The sequence below is a fragment of the Oryx dammah genome, unplaced genomic scaffold (assembly GCF_014754425.2).
Source record: "Oryx dammah isolate SB20612 unplaced genomic scaffold, SCBI_Odam_1.1 HiC_scaffold_8, whole genome shotgun sequence".
Taxonomy (NCBI): Eukaryota; Metazoa; Chordata; class Mammalia; order Artiodactyla; family Bovidae; genus Oryx; species Oryx dammah.
In genome coordinates this window covers 31,108,753-31,132,346 of record NW_024070192.1, presented here as the reverse complement: position 1 = coordinate 31,132,346, position 23,594 = coordinate 31,108,753, and the positions used below count along the sequence as shown (strand labels likewise).

Sequence of the window (23,594 nt, the reverse complement as noted above, 5' to 3'; positions counted from 1 at the left end):
CGCCCCTCCGCTCCCCTCCTCCCCGGCTCCGCCCCCCGCCCGCGCCCCCGCATCCCTGCCTCCCACCCCAGCGCAGCCCGAGTCCAGACCGGCTCCCGGGACTCCGGCGGCTGCGAGTCCCGGGCGCCGCTCGCTCCTCCTGATTGGTTGAGCTCCTGTCAGTAGTAAAAAAGGATCAGATAGCAAACTGGGGACCTTCATAAAGGCGTGGTGGGGATGCTCGAGGAGCGGGCAGCCTATGACATCAGCCGCGCACGCCTGGGATGCCCGCGGCGCCCGGCCAGACCCCGAGGAGGCGCAGGGTCCCGCCGGCCGAGAGCGCAGTAGCCCCGCTGCGGCGAGGGGGGAGGCCGCCGCTTTCCAGGGGACACGGGTTTCGGTCCCTGGCTGCCGCTGTACTCCTTCCTACCCAGGGGAGCTCGCGGAGAGTTGGATGAATTCTGGGTTGTTCACTTCGGTCAGCTGAGCTCCCGGGAGCCCGTTCCTGGTGGACATCAGGGGGCGTCTGGCTAAGGGACCAGCGGCTCTCTGAGACTCAACTCAACATGACACTCCTGGGGTCTGATCACTCTTTGCTGATTAGGACCAAGTTCAGATCAGGTAGGGCGAAGACACTGAGCGTTCCTTCTTCAGCTCTTCCTCCTCTTCTGCGTCTCAGCTGCACACTGCTTTCCAGTGCACGTTTCAGAGCCCACCTTGGCTCCTGCACCTCTGTCCCCCAGAAGCACATTTGGGAAGTCAAGAATTGTATGAGCCTGGGGTGGGGGGTGGCTTTCATGTCTTCTGTTGTCAATGCTTTGAGCCGCAGAGGTGGTTTGGTTTGTGAGAAGGCCAATCCTTTTATTTTTGTCTCTGAATCTGTGACTAGAAAAAAAAAATTGGGGGGGGGGAGGGGTGTGCATCATAAAAGGAATAACCTTGAAAATGAGCTCATGGGGATTTCAGGTTTGAGAGCTGAGAACTGTGAGAAGATGAACCTGGTGCTGGACATCACACACAGGAGCCACTTCAAATGTAGCTAATCCAAACAAATGTATTTCCCAAAAAAAGTCACTTGGGGAAAGTAAAAATAGCAAATTTGGAGCGCACCAAGTATTCAAAATGACATCACTGTAGGAAAAAAAAAAAGTCTAGTGCCACAAATATTTTTTCTCAAACCATCTGATATTTATAAATGGAGACTTTCCCCCCAAATTTCTGTCCCGATAGAGAAACTTCTCCGCGGACACTGAGGGAAGGTGAGTGGGGGAGGAGACAGGGCCTTTAACTGCCCCGCAAACAGGCTGGTGTGTGCACTCACCGCTGAAAGATATTGGTGTGCGAGTCTGCACACTGATACAGGGACAGTTCTTCAGTTCTTTCTCAGCAGCTCTGTGTAGAATATTGGTTTTAGGAAAGTGGTGACAAACTCAATAAATGGTACAGCTTCTACCTGGAAGATGCCATGTCTGCATGCTCAGTCGCTTCAGTCGTGACTGACTCTTTGCAACCCTGTGGACTGTATCGCGCCAGGCTCCTCTGTCCATGGGATTCTCGAGGGAAGAATACTGGAGAGGGTTGAATCTTCCTGACCCAGGGATGGAACCCGCACCTCCTGCATTGGGAGGCCTGGGTTCTTTACCATAACTGCCACCTGGGAAGCCCAGAAGATGCTGTGAGTTACTTTAAACTGTGATGTGGACATTTCCCATAACAGGTGTTATAAGGATGCTGGCATAGTTTGCTAAGTTTTCCATAGCCTTTCTACACAGGACCACTCAGCATGTCACTTGGAAGGAGGTTACAGAAATTGAGAAGAGTGGGTGCTGTAAAGCAGGGCCCTCTGGGATCTCCTTAGGTGCGCCTGGCTTTTAGATGTCTGTGGGATCCCATGGAGATTGTCTATGGTTCTGTACTGTCAAAGCGAGATAAAAACTTGAGAACTTAGGCTCAAGACAAAGCGCCCTGAAACAAGACTCAGCTCCCTGAAGATGTGGGGCGAGTCTGCAAGGCACTAGGTTCTGCAGTGGATTAATCAATCCATCCTTTCCGTGGTGAGGTGAGGTGCTTGGTCCGTTAATCCACTAGAGATGCAGAGACACGGCCACCGCTTCGCAATTTGGTCGGGACCGCAGGGCAACACTGCCACCTTTCTGAAGAGCAGAGGATGTGAGTTTGTTTTGTGAGAAGCTCCACACATTTCAGATACACCCTCACCAGTTCCCTGTAGGGCCGGGGGAGGGCCTGGTTTGTCTCTGGATGGATCTGGAGATGTACTTGATAGTGGAATTTCTGAACAGGCTTGTCAAGCGATGCTTCCTTCAGCTGCAGTGCAGAGGAGAGTCGGACGGTTCTCCTAATTCCTGCCTTGGTGGGTTGGTGGAGTCCTATGTGTCCCAGGCAGGCCTTGCAGACCTGCGCCTTGGAGCTTCTGAGAATTCCAACGACAGCCTCACTTTTGCTGTTCTTTGTTTGTTTGTTTGCTTGTTTGTTTTAACTTGGACACGCTTTTGTGTCACAGAAAGTGTTGCTTTGGTAAAACGTGCTGTCAAAGCAGACAAAGGCATGCTTAATCTTCTACCTTCGATAAACAGAGAAACAGAGGGTCTGAAAATGGACAAAGTGGTTTGGTCATTTGAGATGTTAGGAGTTGATGATGTCTTGAAAGATAGAGAAGAAGACACACTGAATGAAAAACTGAGTAGACATCATTTTTCTTATGTGATTATTCTTCCTGGAGATCATTGCTGCTGTAGCTGCAGGAACACAGAAGTCTGGCTGGCAGCAGGAGAGCACAAGGGCCTCTTCAAGAGTCCTCGGTTTACTTTATGGCTAACAATGGATCAAGAAGCCTCTTCTCTGTTTTGATTTCTCTCTCTCTCTCTTTCTCTCTTGTTTTCTTTTTTTTTTTTCTTCTCCTTTTCTTTCACAAACTGCTCAAAATGTAAACTCATAAAACTGTACCTCACTGCTAATGTTTGCTTTGATAGTGGATTCTGGTGTACTTCATTTAAAATGTTTCAAAAAGCAGGAAACAAAATTGTTCTCTGATCATAGTAAGATGGTAAGACTGCTTTATAAGGGAGCAGATAACTGTTTCCACTCTGAAACTAACATTATGGTAACTGTTTCCAACTGACTTTCTATAAACTGTATTGGAGTGGCCTTGTTATTGAACTACAAAGTCTGCTACCAGAGCGATAAATATGAAAGTTTACATGGACAGACATGTTTAGTGATCTAAATTCATCCTACTGGAATGCCAGACTCCCTGGGTTTTTAGCAAGTACCTGTTCCTATCAGCTGTATAACCTGAAACCTTAGATAAATTACATAATTTTCTCTGCCTCAATTTGTTTGGTTTGAATAATGACAAGAATCATAGGATTGTTGTGACAAATGTGGTAATACAAGTAGAGCATTTTTTTAAAAATGCCTGGCACTTAGTAAGCCCACAAAAAAATACTGTTCTATTATTCATATTCATTTACAGGGTGGTCCTAGGCTTGTCATTTCTTCCCTGTGACTCTTGGTTGCTTCATCTGTAAATGTCTAGGTTGGGCTCGGTGATTTCTCCCACCCTTGAGAAACACTTTATGGTTCTGTGAAAATGCAAAGATTGGGAATAAGTAAAATTGTGATCGGGCTGTGTGTCAGTTGGGCATATATCATAGACAGTCTACTTAAGTGCAGTCATTTTAGTGTTGTTTTTGAATTAACCACATTTTATTGTATTTTGTCTTCTAGTTCTGTCAATATCTGTAGTCAGTATCACTGTTGATAATTTTCCTCATTACCATAATCCTGTGCCAGTAAGACACAATGACCCATATGTGTGCACACACACACGTGCGCACGCGCGCACGCGCCATGCACAAAGGATCAAAAAGGAGAGAGAGAGGTCTGTTAGTGGGTTTCCCTTTTAAAGAACTGCTGTGTTTCTTTTGCTTTGTTCTCTTTTTCTCTTCTTCCCATTCAAACAGCTCATACAAAGGTGGACTCTGGTTTCTGCCATGACCTTGACTCTATCTCCCAGAAATTTAAGGTTGTCAAGCTTTAGCAAATCAAAATGCAAGATGCCTAGTTGAATTTGAGATAAGCAGTGATTAGTTTTTAGCCTGTTGCAATATTAGGAGCATACTTTCACCTAAGCTGGACATTCTGCATTTTCTGTGGTAGCTGGGCTATAAAACTATGTATATTCACCAAATTTAATTGGTCTCTTCACATCTCATTTTTTTTTTCATCTACAAAATAGAGGATTTGAGTGGTTCATCTTTGCAGTTAGTTTTTAAATTTTCTCGAATGAATAGCCCGAGTACTTTTGTAAAGTTTTGGTGACTATAAGCTTCATAAAAGCATCACTATGTCATTTTTTAACTGTCATATCCTTGGGGAACTGGACATAGAGTAGATGTTCAGTAACATTTTCTTGCGTGGATTGATGAATAATTCATACCTGCCATCTTTATAATTTGTTGGTTTCATTCAGTCACTAAATCGTGTCTGACTCTTTTGTGACCCCACGGGCTATAGCCCGCCAGGCTTCTCTGTCTATGGGATTTCTCAGGCAAGAATACTGGAGTAGGTTGCTATTTCCTTCTCCAGGGGATCTTCCCAACTCAGGGATAGAACCCATGTCTCCTGTTTGGCAGGCGGGTTCTTTACCACTGAGCCACCAGGGAAGCCCTGACTTTATGATTAGCCCATTATTATTCTAAGATTATTCTGAAGACAGTCTTTTCAATTGCTTCATATGTTCAGTGTTCTTTTCATAATTTGGTATTTTGCGAGAACAAAACACCATAGCCTGGGTAGCAAAACAACAGACATTTATTTTCTCTGGGGGTGGAAGTCCAGCATTACCATCATGGTAATTTTCTGGTCAGAGTTCTCTCCCTGGCTTGCAGACGGTCACTTTTTCACTGTGTCCTCACATGGCAGAGAGAAAGACAGGCAGATAGACAGCAAGCTCTCTGATCTCTTCTTACAAGGACCCTGATCTCATCACGAGGGCCTCTCTATGGAGTCCTCGTCTAAACATAATTATTCCCAAAGGCTTCAAACATAATTATTCCCAAAGTCCTTCATCTCCAAGGACATCCCTGATGATCCAGTGGTTAAGACTCCAATCTCCCAGTGCAGAGGATTCTGGTTTGATCCCTTGTCGGGAAACTAGATCCTGCATGCTGCAACTAAAACCCAGCCAGCCAAATAAGTAAAATAAATAAACAAAGTCTGTAAAAAAAAAAAAATACTATCACACACAGAGGTTAGGGCTTCAGCATGTGAATTTGGTATGTGGTGGGTGGGTGGGGGGCACAGTTAAGTCTATACAGCTAAGGTCACATACTCAGGTGCCAGGGGTTAGGATGTGGACATCTTTGGGGAAGGAGACATTATTCTGCCTATGAGAGTAGCGGCCACTATGCCATTCCTCACTGTAACCCCTCCACATGCCTCTGTCCTATAGACTGTGTTCTTCAGCCCTTTTCCCTGCATATGGAGTATCCAGCCTTAATCCCGTTGTTGTCCGCAGGGTGGTCCCCAGAAGACTCATGTCATAGTAGGTTAAAGTTGTTCAGCAGGAAATCTGAGGGACGTGAGGACTTCCTTGGTGGTCCAGGCATTAAGACTTCACCTTCTAATGCAGGGGATTCGGGTTCGATCCCTGGTTGGGGAACTACAATCCCACATGCCTCTTAGGGAAAAACAAAACAAAACAAAACATAAGACAGAAGCAATATGGTAACAAACTCAATAAAGTCCTCTAAAAAAGTAGCTCACATCAAAACAAAAAAATGGAAAGAGGGAAGAGAGTATAGTGAAAAATTAAATTGGATTTTTAATTGCAGAATTTTTTAAGACTTTACTATTTCTAATGTCAGTTATGAGCTTCTAAAAGGCAGTGATTCCCAGCCATGTTTCACCTTTATTCACGCAGCACCTCAGAGGGCAAGTTTAGCTGGATAGACACATCATGGAAAATTTTTTCTGGACACAGAGCCTCACAGTTTCCGAGCGTGATTTCTCTAATGGGGTTAATCTCTACACGTAGGTCACTGACAGGCCCTCTGCACCAGCCAGGTGTAAATTCTGATGCTTTTCCTTCCCCCACTTCACTCCTCAAACCTCTGTTATTTATTGTCACCAGTACCCATCCCAGGAATATCCATCAGAGGCTTATATATATTCCCTGTCCCCAAGGAGCTCACAGGTCACCTGGAAAGTGCTGAAAAATGCTATATGAGAGTTACATATTTATGCATTCATTCAACAGACAGGCGTGAATATCTCTTTCCTGTTGCCCTTGTAAGGGAGGCTGTGTTAGGAGCTGGGGGTCTGTTTGGGGAGCAAAAAAGACCTAGCCCGTGTCCTCACATGGGATGTTAGAGCCAACCTTCTAACACTCTGTGTGTGATTCCTTTAAGCTGTGCTGTCTAACAGCCCATGTGACAACACAGTTAGCTGGATCCTAGAAGATGAGTGTATTTCAAGGCCTAAGTAGGAATTTAAAATCTTTTATAAAACTGGAGGGGGAGGATGTCCCTGATAATCCAGTGGCTGAGAATTCACCTTCCAATGCAGGGGGATGTAGGTTCAATCCCAAGTCAGGGAACTAAGATCCCACATGCTACAGGGCACCACAACCAGAGTGAAGCTGGTGTGATGCAGCCAAAAATAAATTTAAAAATAGATTTTTTTTTTTAAGCTAGAGGAATGTTCAGTCAGGCCACCTGCCTGAGACTATTACTTTCACCTCATGTACTGAGGGGGTGGTTGGCCTCCCTAGCATCTTCATTACCATGGCAACACCCCCAAATTCCCCCGCACACCTAACCATCCTGATTATTATCCATAGCTCTAACCACTACAGCAGACACTAAACTTTTTACTTGGTTATTTGTGTATTTGTCCATGAAGGCAGGAATTTGTGTTTGTTCCTTCATTTTCACTGCTTTCTTCCCTGGCACCTAAAACAGTGATAGGCATAGATTAGGCACTGTTAAAAATGCCTTGAATGAGTACATTTTATTTTCCCACCAAAGACTATTCAAAAACAATAAAAGTAAACAGGGTATGTTTTAGTATATTTTTAGGCATATTGGTGTCAAAGGTAGGGGCTTAAAACTAGAACAACAACAAAAAGAATGAGTGGATATAAATACAGAATTCTGAAAAGTAGTTGCCTCTGGAGTGTGAGACACAGGGAGACTAGATACAGATGTGGTCCAAGGGAAGAGAAAGGTTATCGTGATGCTGGTTTTAGCTTGATTGGTGGTGACATGCATGCTGATTATTAAGCAAATGAATTAAATTGAAAGATGCTTGCTTCTTGGAAGAAAAGCTATGATAAACCTAGACAGCATATTAAAAAGCAGAGACATCACTTTGCCAACACATGTCCATATACTCAAAGCTATGGTTTTTCCAGTAGTCATGTACAAATGTGAGAGTTAGTCCATAAAGAAGGCTGAGTGCTGAAGAATTGATGCTTTCAAATTGTGGTGCTGGAAAAGACTCTTGAGAGTCCCTTGGACTGCAAGGAGATCAAACCAGTCAATAGTAAAGGACATCAACCTTGAATATTCATTGGAAGGACTGATGCTAAAGCTAAAGCTCCATACTTTGGCCACCTGATGCGAAGAGCCAACTCACTGGAAAAGACCCTGATGCTGGGAAGGACTGGAGGCAAAAGGAGAAGAGGACTGCAGAGGATGAGATGGTAAGATAGCATCACTGACTCAGTGGACATAAATCCGAGCAAACTCCAGGAGATAGTGAAGGACAGAGGAGCCTGGCATGCTGCAGTCCATGGAGTCGAAAAGAATCAAACACAACTTAGTGGCTGAACAACAACATTCATGGGTCAGTGATGACAATGTGACCTGTCCTAAGGATAATAATGAATCCAATTTAATTACCTGGTATCTTTGGAAAAATGAAAATGTAAGTTTTTTAAGACCATAAAGAGTAGCCTTCCTCTTTTATCTGCTACAGTGCATGATAGACATGGTAAGATTTTGTCAAATTGGATTGAACCAAATTTAATGGTTTCTGATCGAATTGAGTTGGACTGGAGAATTAACAGAATTGCACGGTGGATGTTCAAGTGCTCAGCTGGAGGCATAGGGTTTTATGTACCTCAGAAAAGCCTAACATAAACAGGAGATGTTGGCGCATAACGTGGTCTTTCATCTTCTTCATTCTCATGTGCCTAACGCGAGCTCACTGGTCCTCTATTGGATGGTGACTAGCTGTCTTGCATCTCTGCCTAGATCAGGAAGGTGAAGTCAGCAAGTGTATTTCCCAGGTACCAGCCTTTGAAGTCTCATGCCCGCTCTCCAGTGGGTAGAACTTAGAACTATGCAGGAGCCCACACACCCACTCTCTGATTCACAATCCTGGGAAAGTCAGCTCAGCTCACTGGGTACCTGTTTCCATGCTGGCAAAATGGTTCCTTCCATTTGTGAGGGAAAGACCTTTGTAGAATTACTGAGGCTTTCTCTACATTCCCCACGTGACAAGGGATTACTTGGTCTGGTGGCTTGTGAATTGCACTAGAGAGAGGCATGGAATGGTGAGTTCGATAGACATAAATAAGATATTTTTTCATTAGTTAATGTTGGGCTGCACTGGGTCTTTGTTGCTATGCACAGGCTTTCTCTCGTTGCAGTGAATAGAGGCTGCTCTCAAGTTGTGGGGATGGGCTTCTCTTTGTGGGGGCTTCTCTTGTTGTGGAGCACAGGCTCTAGAGCGAGGCTCAGCAGTTGCCGTGCATGGTCTTAGCTACGCCATGGCACGTGGAATCTTCCTGGACCAAGGATTGAACCCATGTCCCCAGCATTAGCAGGTGGATTCTTAACCACTGGACCACCAGGGAAGTCCTAAATATGATTTTTAAGACATCAGCAACAACCATTAGCCAAATAAATTTTTTCAGTCTTATGATTTTAGTACTCAGATTTTCAGCTTTATTGAGCAGACAGCGTTTGTTTAAATCAGCAATTTGCAGTCATTTCCATCCTGACATCATCCAGAATAGCTGGTAAGTCAAGCTTTACTTAACTAGATTTGAATTGCTTAAAAAAAAATTTTTTTTTTCCTGTCACACTGCATGGCTTGTGGGATCTTCCTTCCTTGACCAGGAATTGAACCCACACTTCCTTCAGTGAGAGTGCAGAATTCTGACTGCTTGACCACCAGGGAATTCTCTGAATTAATATTTTTAGGTAAAAAACAAGGGTCTCCAAATTTTGTTACAATAAGATGTATCATTTATTCCCAGAAATTTAGAATAAATAAGGCTGATTCCCGACTTTAATTTTTACAGAGCATAGCAAAGTGCTCCCTGGAACCACTGAAGAAAGAATCATTTCTTTCTTTTCTCCTGTTAGTTGAAGGAAGATAAATTCTTCTATTCCCCTAAAGATGCTACTAGAATACTTCTCTTACATTTCAGCCACTGCAGTTGATGTTTGCTGTATTCAGATACCTTAGATCATTAGAGAAAGCGGTAGGATTCGAGCAGTAGAAGCAGTGGCTTAAGCCACTGTAATATTGTAAAATGTATTTATTGGGTCCCCCATCTAGAACCTCAGTCATCACTGGGTATGTGTAGCAATGGTCAGTGATTACAGCCTCTCAAATTCTCAGTACGTCTTGCCTAACATCTCCATCTGAACTACCTCTCAAATAAGTTATCCAGCCCTCAATTTGCGTGTCTTTCCCCTTAGACTCAAATGGTAGAAAGGCATCAGTTCTTTCTTATTAAATATAGTCCAGTAGCCCCCGGGAATATCCCTGTTCCACAGATAAGGACTGGAAAATACCCCGTAAGCAGTTTTTCACTTTCCTATTTCCGGGAACTCTCCTTTCAGGAAGTCGTTCAATTTTGTTGTCCTCATGACTGGTTAGTCTGGCTTCTTATCCAAGGTAAAGTTCCACATGGAACTTTTCGATTCTCAGTTTTACAGTAAGTAACTGATGAGGCATAAAATGTTAGAAGATGATTGTCTTTAAATTTATTTATTTTTAAATTGAAGGATAACTGCTTTATAGAATTGTGTTGGTTTCTGCCAAACATCAACATGAATCAGCCATAGGTATATTATATCCCCTTAAATTTAGTGCCCTCCCCAAAGACACAGAGAAATGTCAGTAAATGTTACATATTATCTCATTTCTTGATCAAATGGCAATTAAAAAGCATTCTCTTTTTTGTATTTTTAAAATTTTTATATGATGTTTAAGTTACTTTCCATTTATAGTTATTACAAAATGTTGACTATATTCCTCATGTTGTATAACACATCCTTGAGCCTATTTTATACCCAGAAGTTTGTACCTCTTAATGCCCTACACCTATATTGGTCCTCCCCCTCTTCTCCACTGGCAACCACCAATTTGTTCTCTATATATGTGAGTCTGCTGCTTTCTTTGTTATATTTATGTGTTATAGCTTGTCGTATTTTTTAGATCCCGCATATCAGTGGTATCATACAGTATTTATCTTTTTTCATATGACTTATTTCACTTAGCATAATGCCCTCCGAGTCCATCCATGTTGCTGCAAGTGACAAATTTTCATTCTTCTTTATGGTTGAGTAATATTCCACTGTGTATAAATACCATGTCTTCTTCATCTGTTTGTCTTTATCCAGGTATTGATGGACACTCTGGTTATTTCTATATCTTGGCATTTATAGATGATAATATTGTCCAGTACTCTTGCCTGGAAAATCCCATGGATGGAGGAGCCTGGTAGGCTGCAGTCCATGGGGTCGCGAAGAGTCGGACACGACTGAGCGACTTCCCTTTCACTTTTCACTTTCATGCATTGGAGAAGGAAATGGCAACCCACTCCAGTGTTCTTGCCTGGAGAATCCCAGGGACGGGGGAGCCTGCTGGGCTGCTGTCTCTGGGGTCGCACAGAGTCGGACACGACTGAAGCAACTTAGCAGCAGCAGCAGCATTGTGAATGTTGGGGTGTGTGTATCTTTTCAAATTAACATTTTGATGGTTTTTAAAGATATACCCAGGAATAGAATTGCTGAATCGCCTGGTTGTTATATTTCTAGTGTTTTGAAGAACTTCCATACTATTTTCTGCAGTGGAGGCACCAATTTATATTCCCAGCAATAGTGCATGAGGCTTCCCTTTAAACAGAAACTACTTTGAAAGTTGAATTTTTAAACTCAGCAAATTAGGGATCAAAACATACCAGAAACTACCAGAAGTGTTCAAGCATAGAACAAAGTCTAAAAAGACCCATTCTCAGTATGATCTCCGGGTATCTAGACAATAAGTAATCTTTAATTTTTCTTATATTCTCTCTTATATTCCTATATTCCTTATTTTGATGATCTATTCAGTGTCTCCTGCGTCTTCTGTAGTCATCAAGAATAACTTGGGTGATTCATAAGTTAGCAGTGGGCTTTGCTTGCATGTTTATGTTTAAGCCATGGAGTCACAGGAGATAAAGATTCCTGATGGGAGGAGCTGCTGAGCCAAGTTGGCTGAATACCTGGGAAGCTGAAGTTGTTATAAATTCCTACCAATCCAAGAGCATGTTCACATTCAAACTACAACAGAGAAAACCTGGTCCCCAGCTGAGACTGAACACTGACAACCCCTCTGGTTAATTTATGTTGGAAAATTCCAATATGTATGTTGTGATACAGACCCTGCTGTCTCGCTGACCTGGGTTCAGATTCTGGCTCCTCCATTCCTGTGAACTTGAGCATGTTCTTCAAGCTCTCCTCTTATCCATCCGAGAACATGGGACCAAAAAATGCCTGCTCCATGGAAATTTTGTGGGGCTTTAGTGAAAAGGCAAATAAAAAGTATTTGATCTAGTACAGGAATGTGCTTGTTGTTGTTGTTGTTCAGTTGCTAAGTTGTGTCTGACTCTGTGACCCTATGGACTGCAGCACTCCAGGCTCTCCTACCCTTCACTCTCTCCCAGAGTTTGTCAAACTCATGTCCATTGAATCGGTGATGCCATTCAAGCATCTCTTCTTCTGCTGCCCCTTCTCCGTTTGCCTTCATGTGTCTATAGACTTCAACAAAGCTAGCAATTTTATTCACAGATTAATATTCATGATTTTATCTTTGCCTACATCCATATACTATAGGCTGTTGTACAGTATTTTTAAATACCTTTAATATTATTATAAAATGTCATATTGTTTGTAAATTACCAACCACTAGCCTCTGATGATTATGTCATAAGATTTGCTGCTAATTCTCCTCATTGCTTTCTTTTTTTAAGATATCTTTTAATGTGGACCATTTTAAAAACATTTATTTTTATTTGTTTATTTATTTGTCTGTGCCGCGTCTTAGTTACAGCATGTGGGATCTAGTTCTCTGACCAGGGATCAAATCTAGGCCCCCATATTGGGAATGTGGAGTTTTAGCCACTGGATCAGCAAGGAAGTCCTTGGACTTTACTGAATTTGTTACAATATTGTTTCTGTCTTATGTTTTGGTTTTTTGGCCTTGAGTCATGCGGAATCTAAGCCCTGCCCCCCAGCTGGGAATCGAACCTGTACCCTCTGCATTGGAAAACGAAGTCTTAACCACTGGATGGCCAAGGAAGTCCCTCATTTCTTTTCAAACCCAGGTGATGTTTGCAAGTAATACAGATAATCATTATCATTGTAGCGTTTACAATATATTCTATAAATGTTTTATATACATACTATTATATACATACTATTACTTATTCCCTCTCTTTCAAAAAAACTTTTTGAGGAAGACATTGTTATCATTTTCATTCTCCAGACAGAGGTGGTGGTAGTTTAGCTCAGTCTTAACGTGTTTCCGGTGAGAGCTGGATCTTGCAAGGTTACCAGTCAGCTCTAAGGATGAGCATGGCTCATGGCTGTTCTTCCAGCTCCCCTGATATCCCAGATCCTCCACCTTGACAACTGAAAATGTCATTCCGTCTAAAGCTGAAACCAAGGTGGAGAGCTCTGACTACAGGGAGCAGTGCCTAGGGTTCAGACAGCAGTCTGCTAAATTATAACACCTTTTATTTTTATGGTGAATTAAACTCTCAAGTCGTTATGCTTATATTTTCATAACAACTCTGTAAGATTGCAAAACTGGCCGTGCAGATGAGGAGACCTGAGGGTCAGGGATGTTAAGAAATTTGCCCAAGGTCCCTCAGTAGATTTAGAACCAGAGCCTGGGCTCTGGGCTCCAGAACCAAGTTGGCCATGTGATCCTCTGAGGAACACACAGCCACGGGGAAGCACTGATGGTGCAGAGATGGGTAAGCCAGTCACTCTCAACAAAATAAATGGTCCTTCTGCTTAGAGCTGTTTCAGCACGAAGTAGCCATCTCCTCTGGCTTCAAGATAGAAAGGACTGAATTAGGAGAGGTGGAATTCAGCAAGTGCTACTGAGAGGAGAACTGAATAGGCATAGAAACAAAGGAGGCTTTGGCTTCAGTAAAGCACCACCCTCTGCAGAAGTTTCTGGTCTTAGCACATAGACTAGAACCCAGCACCATGGAACATCCCAGAGACAGGAAATGTTCCAGCTAGAATACTGGAGTGGGTTGCCATTTCCTCCCCCAGGGGATCTTCCCAACCCAGGGATCGAACCTGCCTCTCTTACATCTCCTGCATTGGCAGACGTCTTCTTTAACCATTTGTGCCACCAGGGAAGTCTTGAAACATTATGTTTGATAGTTTCAAAACCTTGTTAAAAAAAAAAAGGCAGGGCCAAGATTATTTTCTAATGCGTAAAAAAAATGTAATATACCTACATACTCTATTTTCCCTGTATCTCACAATGTTTCCCATGACAGGTGGGCACTGGCAGGTGGAAATGGGAGTTTCTTTCCTCCAGAACCCCCACCCCCACCCCCAGCATCAGCTTTCAAGGAAAGCAGGTCAAACAGCAGGTGCTGGTCCGCACAGGCCCCTCCCGCCTCCCCGGGCGTGGCTGTCCGCCTAATTCACTTGTGGCTGGAGGCCACGGAACACGTAAACAGGCAGGGAAAGCCTCTGGGAGGAATCTTGATGCCCAAATGGAGCCATTTGTCTTCTGAAATGATTGTTTGAAATTGTTTATGTCAGTTGCTGAGTTGCTGTTCTGCGCTCCAGGGACCTGTTTGCGATGGAGGAAAAAATTTCCCCACGGCTGAGCAGGCAGGGCTCAGCGGGCAGTTCTATGACAGCGTGGCCTGAGGCTGGCTGGCCCTCCCCACAAAGGGAGGACTTTGGTGACATGCACCACAGTCCTGTAGAGCACCCCAAGAATGATCGCGTGCTCACTGCTTACTGGGTATGGCTATTAGTACATCACATGTATGTTATACTAACTGACTCCTCACAACAGTCCTAGGGGATGGTACCTTGGCCCCCTGTCTGTCCCCCCACATTCACAGATGGAGAAATTGGAGCATGTAGCCCCAAAGGACATCTCATAAAACTCCACGAGTAGTAAATGGAAAAGCTGGGACTTGCACGCACCCACCCCTGGCTTCAGAGCCCATGTCTGTGGCTCCTGCCCTGTACTGCTCTTCACAGGCATCTAGACTGGCCAGAGCTGGCCTCCTCATCCCATCCCCCCTGCCAGAGAGCAGGTGAAGAGTGCCTTCTGTCCCCTTATTGACGTTGTCAGCCCCACGGGACGTCCACTCGAGGCCCGCGTTCCTCCTGTCTCTAGTGTCTTGAAATATTGTAACATAAAGCCTTCGGCTCAGAGACCTGGCAGCTGGCTGAGTGAGAGAGAATTCCTTTTGAGGCCTGAATTAGTCTTCTTCAAATGTTTTGACAAACTGAGAGCATGGTGCTTAGGGAAAGGGTCGCTTTGCAGTGTTTGTGTGAGCAGACGTCGTTCTCCAACAACTCAACTCTGTGCGTGAGGCTTAATCACCGAAACAACTGTGTGGTCAGCCCAAGCTGGGGCTCTTGGCATGTGAACATGCCCATGGTTTTCTACCTGACATGTGTCCAGCGCTGGAAGCTGGCCTGAATTCGTGTGTCTCCTTTGTGTGTCTCGAAGGAAGCAGAGTCAGGACGTCTTGTGAGGTGAAGAAAGAACTGTGGTGCCTGGTCCCAGCCTCTTTCCTATGCTCATCCGTGAGGACCGCTCAGGCCAGTCCAGCAGCCCCCAGGCTCCCCTCTTCTGTCTGACCACAAAGGGTTACTTCCGTCACCCGATGGTCATTTTCTCCTCCCCTTTCTGGATGTCCCCAGACATGGATGGGTGGACGGTCCACTTCTGTCCTTCTTGGTCACTGAGCCCTTTGGCTGCATGTCAGTGCACAGGGTAACAGTGGCCAAGGGAACAGTTATTATTGGTACCTGGACTCTGAAGGTGAGGAGCAGGATGTGCTCAGATGTCAGCAGGACACACGAGAATAATCGCTGGCTTTCAGCCTTGTTTGAGAAACACGGCCAGGACTGGGGCAGGAGCAGTGTCGACAGCCTGGCCTAAAAGGCCACCTTCTCTCAGCTCTCATAGGCTTGTCTCCTCTGTACCAGGGGCTGATGCCTGTGTACCCCAACCAAGACAATATCAGACCCATGAGTGACGCAGGCTGCTCCTAGGAGGGCTGTTTGTCCCAGAGTTGGAAAATACCAGGTCAGTCAGTTCAGTCGCTCACTGGTGTCTGACTCTTTGCAACCCCATGGACTGCAGCACCCCAGGCTTTCATGTCTGTCACCAACTGCCAGAGCTTACTCAAACTCATGTCCATTGACTCAGTGATGTCATCCAACCATCTCATCCTCTGTTGTCCCCTTCTCCTCCTGCCTTCAATCTTTCCTAGCATCAGAGTCTTTTCCAATGAGTCAGTTCTTCGCATCAGGTGGCCAAAGTATTAGAGCTTCAAACTCAGCTTTAGTCCTTCCAATAAATATTCAGGACTGATTTCCTTTAGGATGGACTGGTTGGATCTCCTTGCTGTCCAAGGGACTCTCAAGAGTCTCCTCCAACATGACAGTTCAAAGCATCAATTCTTTGGTGCTCAGCTTTCTTTACAGTCCAACTGTCAATCCATACATGATTACCGGAAAAACATAGCTTTGACTAGACAGACCTTTGTTGGCAAAATCATGTCTCTGCTTTTTAATATGCTGTCTAGGTTGGTCATAACTTTTCTTCCAAGGAGCAAGCGTCTCTTAATTTTACAGCTGCAGTCACCATCTGCAGTGATTTTGCCGCTCAAAAATAAATAAATAAATAAATTCTGCCACTGTTTTCATTGTTTTCCCATCTATTTGCCATGAAGTAGCAGGTATAGAAAAGGATTCTGTGGCAGGCCACCCGTTGGACAAGAAGAGAGCAGTTATTTCAACAGTCTGTGTCCAACAGTATCAGCTTCCAGCCCTGAATATTACTGAAACTTCCCGGGGTGGTCTTGCTTGTTACTTTCTTTCCTTTTTTTAAACATTTTTTTAAATTAAATATGTATTTATTTGATTGAGCCAGGTCTTAGTTGCAGCATGTGGGAATCTTTAGTTGTAGTATGCTCATTCTTAATTGAGGCATGCGCTTTCTAGTTCCCAGCCCAGAGATCGAACCTGGGCTCCCTGCATTGGGAGCCTGGAATCTTAGCCACTGGACCACTAGAGAAGTCCCTTGCTCGTTACTTTTCACAAAACCCTCCACTGGCCTGTGTCCTTGAAGACAGTGATGTCAAAGTCAAGGGTTGTACCTGAAGCTCGATTCAGCTAAACCCAGGGTGTGGTTGTTTTAGTTGCTCAGTCATGTCTAACTCGTTTAAACCCCATGGACTGTAGCCCCCCAGGCTCCTCTGTCCATGGGATTTCCCAGGCAAGAATACTGGAGGGGGAAGCCATTTCCCCTCCAGCAGATCTTCCCAACCCAGGGATCGAACTCGTGTCCCCTGCACGGTGGGTGGATTCTTTACTGCTGAGCCACCCAGGAAGCCCAAATCCCAGGGTGGAGGTCAACAAAAGAAGTTCAAGGCCTACGTTATGGACAGATATGACTGCCCCTTCTGAGGGGAGAACCTGCAGCTGGCTGATGCTCTGCTCTATCTAGGGCTTGTGGTCCTTACCTGGCCCCACAGAGAAAGACGCAACATTAACAACCACTCAGAGATGTTTCCTGCAACATGCCTATCCTGGCTTCCAGGCTCTGCCAATGTCACGCTTTGCAGTATATGTTTTGGCCACCTTTACAAACCCTGGGTCCATACCTTAGGGATTTTGATTAGTGAACCAGGATTTAAAAATAGGTCTCAGAGCTTTGCTTGCTTGTCCTGGTAACTTTCCACCGCCACCGGCTGTCCCTCTTCAATGCTAATCAGTAGGGAGCATCTTGGTTTGCAAACAGTAGAGAATTAAATAGAATTCTTGAACAAGCTTTAACAGAAAAGCTTATAAGCATACTGGGATGTCTCATGGAACTCGGCAACAGGAACGTGATTGATCCATAGAGGAGGATGGGCTGGAATTGGAGACTGGAACACCCTCCAGCCACACTCTCACTGGCTGTTTGCATTCCTGTCAGCCAGGTTCACCATCTGTCCAGTTCATGTGGTTGAAAATGGCCACTCCTCACAGCTCCAAAATAGACATCTGTCTCCCAATCCTATTTCCAAAATTTTTAGGGAAAAGGCCAGCCTGGCTGGGTGAGAGGCCATCCAGTGGGAACATCTTGGCTACACAAAACCCACCTCTGTAGCAGGTCAAAAGAGCATTGCCTTGTAATTCAGTGGAAAACCATTCAAAAGGGAACAAAAGCCAAGTATCACTTGCTTCTCACGTTCTCTTTTTTATCTTTCACTCTGTCAAAATCTCCCCTTCTCATCAGGGAAGCCAAGTCTTTTGGAAATGGAAATTACCCTTGCGCACATGCAGACATACACAGACACACACACACACAAACAAAGTAGGCTGTAGTTTAGTGAAATTGAAAGGTAGCAAATTAAGTGTCATGGGCTTAACAACTCCATTTATTTATTTGTTTAAGTTTCCTGGGAGAAAAGACAAGAAAACTCTCTCTGATTCAAAATGATGTGCCACTTCCCTTTCACCATATACCCACAATTGTAATTGTTTAACATCTTTTCCCTCCGAGGCTGTAAAATTTTCATAGGCAGAGCCTGTGACTGCTTTATTTGAAGCCAGATCTTTAATATCTAAAGTGGTATCTAGACCTTTAGGAAGAGATCAGTAAATATTGAGTGGATAAAATGAAGGATTGAACAATGTTAACCCACTCATCTTACTGCCAAGTTCTCAAATGAAAGCCTTGCCTCAGAGGCCCCTGACAGCCCTACCAATTTTTCCACCAATAATTATAGTCACAGTGCTTTAGTTTTTGTCATTTTATTTTTATCTTTTTTTTTGCAAAAGCCTGGGGAAAGAAATTGTCATGTAAATTTGATTCAGCTGTCTCTGTCCCTCCGTCTTCAATTTGTTATCAAGACACAGAGATTCCTCTTTTCCATTTGTTTCTCAACTTTGACCTCTTCTCTCTGCTCTCACCACGTCTAAGTGAACTTTCTTACTTTGCTGATGGATCGATAAGGGTCTTCACACCAGCGCTGTCTCCCCCATTCATGTTATCACAAGATAACATGAGGACATCACAAGATGTCCTAAAATCTCAATGTTACCATATAACTCTGCTGCTCAAAAAATACCTTCTAGAACTATGGTATGACATCCCTCATATGTAGAATCTAAAAAGAAATGATGCAAATGAACTTAACTTACAAAACAGAAAGAGACTCACAGACTTATGGTTGCCTAGTGGGGAGGAAAAGGAATAGTTAGGGAGTTTGGGAAGGAATAGTTAGGGAGTTTGGGAAGGCCATGTATACACTGCTCCATTTAAAATGAATAATCAACAAAGTGCTCCTATATAGCACATGGAACTTTACTCAGTGTCACGTTAGCCTGGATGGGAGGACGGTCTGGGGGAGAATGGATACATGTACAGATATGGCTGAGAGCCTTAGCTGTTCACCTGAAACTACCACACCATTGTTAATCAGCTGTACCCCAGTACAAAAAAGTTTAAAATGTAAACTTTTAAAAGAGTTTAAAATTTGAAAAAATAACCTTCTTTCTACAGGATAAAGTCTGAGCAGTACAGCATAGAATTCAAGGCCCTCTGTCCATGAACCCCACTTCCTTTTCTAGTCCCATCTCTTACCACCCCACAGTAGTATCCCTCTCCTGGAACAAGGTGATATTCTGGGGTACACTCCATAGTGGGTGGGGCCCGATGCAGAATTATAATGTGAGGCCCTGTAAATGGTTACAATTTCAGGTGGTGACAACACAGCGTTAGACTAAGCACAGGGCCCTTCGTGGGATGCTGGTGGCAGGTGATATGCTCACAAAGCTGGCCCTGGACAGGAGGTACCATGTTGATTCCATATTCTAGTTTGTAATGCATGCTTCTTCCCTTGATCAGCAATTCCCTTTATCAGCCCTCTTTCTAATAAGATTCTCCCTTGCAAAAGTAAAGGTTCTGTTCTTTTATCCTTGGTAGCCTCCTATGAATATGGATGCTTTAATCATGTGTTGCCTAACACTTTATTTCTCTGACTCATGTGTGGGTGTCTTTTCTTCCTCACTAGATTATTCACACCTTAAATTACTGTGTATCATGGTCAGTGTCTGGAGATGCCTCAGCCAATAGCAAGGAATGACTGAATCCTTTTTGAGAGACTGAGTTGGTAGATTCATGCAAGATTTCATGATCATCAAATTGGCCTGGGGTCCATTTGACCCCTAAAGATTTCTGGAGTCTTTGTACAAGTGATAGTATTTGGGGTCACGTTTCCTTTTGGAGGTTCATTTCAAGACCCAGCATTTCACATCTGACTTCTTAGAACCATCGGTGAGGGAAGGCTTTCTATCTTGCAGCCTTTTTCCTGCATTTGAACATAACACTTAGAACTATTCCAAGACATGTCGCATCATCTCATGGGGAAAACTCTTGAGATTAAGAAACATCTCAGCGGCTTGAATTTGGAGACATACAAAGAAAGACCCTGGTCAAAGATGAAGCCAAGGGTCATGAAATATTCACACTCCAAGGGACCTCTGGGATCACCAGCTCATCTTTCTTGTTTTAGTAGGAAGGAGCCGAGTTGTGGAGAGGTGACGTATCTTTGACCAAGGTCACACAGCTATTTCATGGGAAGAGCAGGGCCTGGTCCCCTGAACTCTCGTGTGACTTGCAGGGGACATCCACTGATATATTTCAGCAGACAGAGTTCTGATGATCTTCTAACTGCAACTCATAAGTATTTTGCCTGTGTACAAAGTAGGAATTCTGTATAGATGCAGGTCAGTTTTTGAATGCAGTTCACTTTGGTTTTCTCTGGGATTCTGGACTTTGACCTCCATTATCCAATATTCAGATGATTAAAAGAATTCGTATTTAGACAGAGGGCATGTTGCATATGCAGGACTTGAAAAAAGTATAGAGCAACGAGAGTAAAAAGCAGCGCTATAGGTCTGATGGAAAGATGGCTCTCAGGGTTACCAAGGGATGCTGGTTGCTAAGTAGGCTTCAGAGGATTCTACTGGGAGCCAAGAGCCCATTGTAAGAAGGTGATGCAGAAACAGAGCAACAGCCCACCACCATCTGCTGGTGAGAAAGGCTTCCCTCTGCTGTTGTTGCTAAGGAACCTGGGTGTGGTCCTCTGAATCCAAAGCTTTCCTGCATCTTGTGAGGCTTTATACCCCTGCAAGGAGGTTCAGTGGAGAAGGAAATGACAACCCATTCCAGTATTCTTGCCTGGAGCATCCCATGGACAGAGGAGCCTGGTGGGCTACAGTCCATGGGGTCGCAAAGAGCCAGACACGACTGAAGCTACTGAGCACACAAGGACATTCAAAGGACTGAGAAGGGCTGGATAAACAGGGTTCTGCTGAGGAAAGGTGGCATTGTAATCCACCCCTCAGCCCTCACTCCATGGATAAAATCAACCCATCTGTTCCTAAGCAATGTCTCCTTGGAGGGTTGAGACTTTTTTAGATCAAAATCACAAAAGTAACATATTTAAGTTGGAAGAGATTTAGAGACGATCCAATCCAATGATTTTTCAAACTCTGATTCATAGAACTCTGACATTTCACAAGAGGTTCTGCTTTTATTGTGCACCCTGGTCCTGGGTTTCATTTTGTTTTTGCTTTTCCTTCCATGTAGGATTTCAGCTTGAAAAAAAAAAAAGTTTTCAGTGATTTTTTTTTTAAGTTTAAGAGCACCTATTGCTGACTTTGTCTGTCCTGTCCTTCATGGGAAGGAAGACTGGAGCCCAGAGAGGACCTCCTTGTGTTATTATTTTGAAATGTTGTTGGAAGAAGACTCTTGGTTTCACTCAGCAAAATTAGGGAATTGCTTTCACCTTCCCTGGTAGTCATGGAAGTGCCATTGTTGGGCTGGATTTTGTGGAACATTAGAAGAAAGATGATGATGATGAATATATGATTCATCATATATATATATTCATATATATATCTCCATATGAATATATATATTCATATGGATGATGAATATATGATTGGTTTAGTGAGTACATGTCTTCTGTTTATCATTCACCTTCTTTGAGTTTTTTTTTTTTTAATTTATTTCTCCTCCCACCCAAAAATGACTTACAAAATATAAAATAAATACAAGTCAGGTTATGATGTTTGTTATGTTTCAATACAAATTAATTTAAAATTTGGGGGAAAAATCTTGCTAGTCCATGCATTCTGGGGTTCTTTTAGGAAATATGACCATTCTTAGAGGCTGTAGAGGTGATGGCAAGTTATCTGCACAGAGACCATGGGTGAGGTGAGGCTAAGAGAGATTCACTTAAGAAAAATGGAGAATTTGGTAGGGAAAGAAAAAAAAAGTTGAGTGGCAGAAGGGTGGAACAGAAAATCAATCAAATACCAATAATATGATGGTCTTAGGAAGCCATTGTTTCCATGGCAGCATGGGAGGAGTGGTGGGTAAGGATAAAGATGATGCTCTTTGTAATAATTTTTTTAGATGGACCAAATAACAATTTAATGCACAGATCCCAGCAATTTCTTTGGGATTCTTTGTGTGATACAACTGCATGGGCCCATGTCATATTCTAGACAGAAAGTAATAAACAAGAATTCACAATTGCCAAAGACTTGGGAAACACTATAAGACACTGGGCCCGTCTCTTGCTTCCTTTCTGGAGCAGGACCTCATATGCCCCTAATCTGACCCATCTTTTACATTCTGTTAAATACATACGAACTGAGAGCCATCACTGGAGTACTCATACAAACACAAATACTCTTCTTACAGTAAAAGATTAAACCTCTGTCCTACTCTCTTTCTTCTTTACTTCCTCTTTGTACCGTTAGCCCGTCTTTGCTTTCTCTTCTTTTGTCTTCTCCCTTTTCTGATAAAATGAGTAGTTCAGGATTGATTCAGACTCAGATTTCACTGCATCAGGCTTTCCCTGCCTGCCATACATAAACATGCCCATGAGTACATGGCACTGTCTTGACTTGCTATGTCACCTCTGCTGCTGATAGAAGCTGCTTTATTTTGCAATTTTTGTTTTTTTAAATTATGAAAGCATGAAGACACATTTACAGGAGACTTAGAAAATACAGAACAAGGTTATATATAGTTTCACTATATATTACAATTATTTATAAGTAGATAAAATGAGATTTTTAGGTGGAATTTGGATATCAAACTCTCAAAAATTAATAGAATGAATATACAGAGAAGTAGAAGGATATGTGTGCAAATGCTTGCATAGTCGTGTCCAACTCTTTGTGACCCCGTGGACTGTAGCCCACCAGGCTCCTCTGTCCATGGGATTGTCCAGGCAAGAATACTGGAGTGGGTTGCCATGCCCTCCTCCAGGGGAATCCTCCCAACCCAGGGATTGAACCCACATTTCTGACATCTCTTGCATTGGCAGGTGGGTTCTTTACCACTAACACCACATGGGAAGCCCAGAAGAATATAATAGACCTGAAAAGCCCTGTGAAGAGAAGCTTTTGTATATATTAATACTATATATATAGTATTAATATATAGAAATTTTATGAATTTTTGTCTAGCTAAAAAATTTATAACATTCTGATTCCACTTGTTTGACTTAGTATGATCAGAATGCTAGATTTCTAATTTGTGTTCACGCAAAACTTTGATACAGTTCCATGTATTTTGGCATCTAGTATTACTGCTGAAAGTCTAGAAAATGTATACTTTTAGAAGATAATTTTATTGTTTGGAACTCTGGACCCTTGTAATTACTTGGGAATCATTCTGAAAGCTTGGATTGGGTCATCTATACAAGTATTATGCAACTGGGGAGCTGAGGGTTTCCCAAATCAGACTCCCATGCCATACAAAATGTATGTTTAAGTCAGGAATAAATCCAGCCTGTAAGCAAACAAAACAAAATATTGAGGTCAGAATATAAAGAAAGAGTAGAAACAGATTCAAGGGTTATGTATGTAGTGTATAACAAAATTGATATCTAAAATCCATTTGATTAGGAATTATGTTAGAATAATTAGTTAACAATTTGTAAAAATAATGAAAACCTTTTTTAATACTATATACCAAATTTAACTCCAGATGCATTGCAAAGTCAGATACAAAACCGCAAA

The 23,594-nt window shown here is 43.2% G+C and overlaps 1 long non-coding RNA gene across 1 annotated transcript in view; it reads left to right on the top strand.

Annotated features, from left to right (window-relative positions):
- The first annotated feature begins 342 nt into the window (after positions 1-342).
- The window catches only part of LOC120865964, a 41,080-nt gene continuing 17,828 nt past the window's right edge, over positions 343-23,594 (top strand). Inside the window, exon 1 of the long non-coding RNA XR_005721569.1 lies at positions 343-600. This is a non-coding gene — a long non-coding RNA (uncharacterized LOC120865964). The remainder of the gene's footprint in view (positions 601-23,594) is intronic.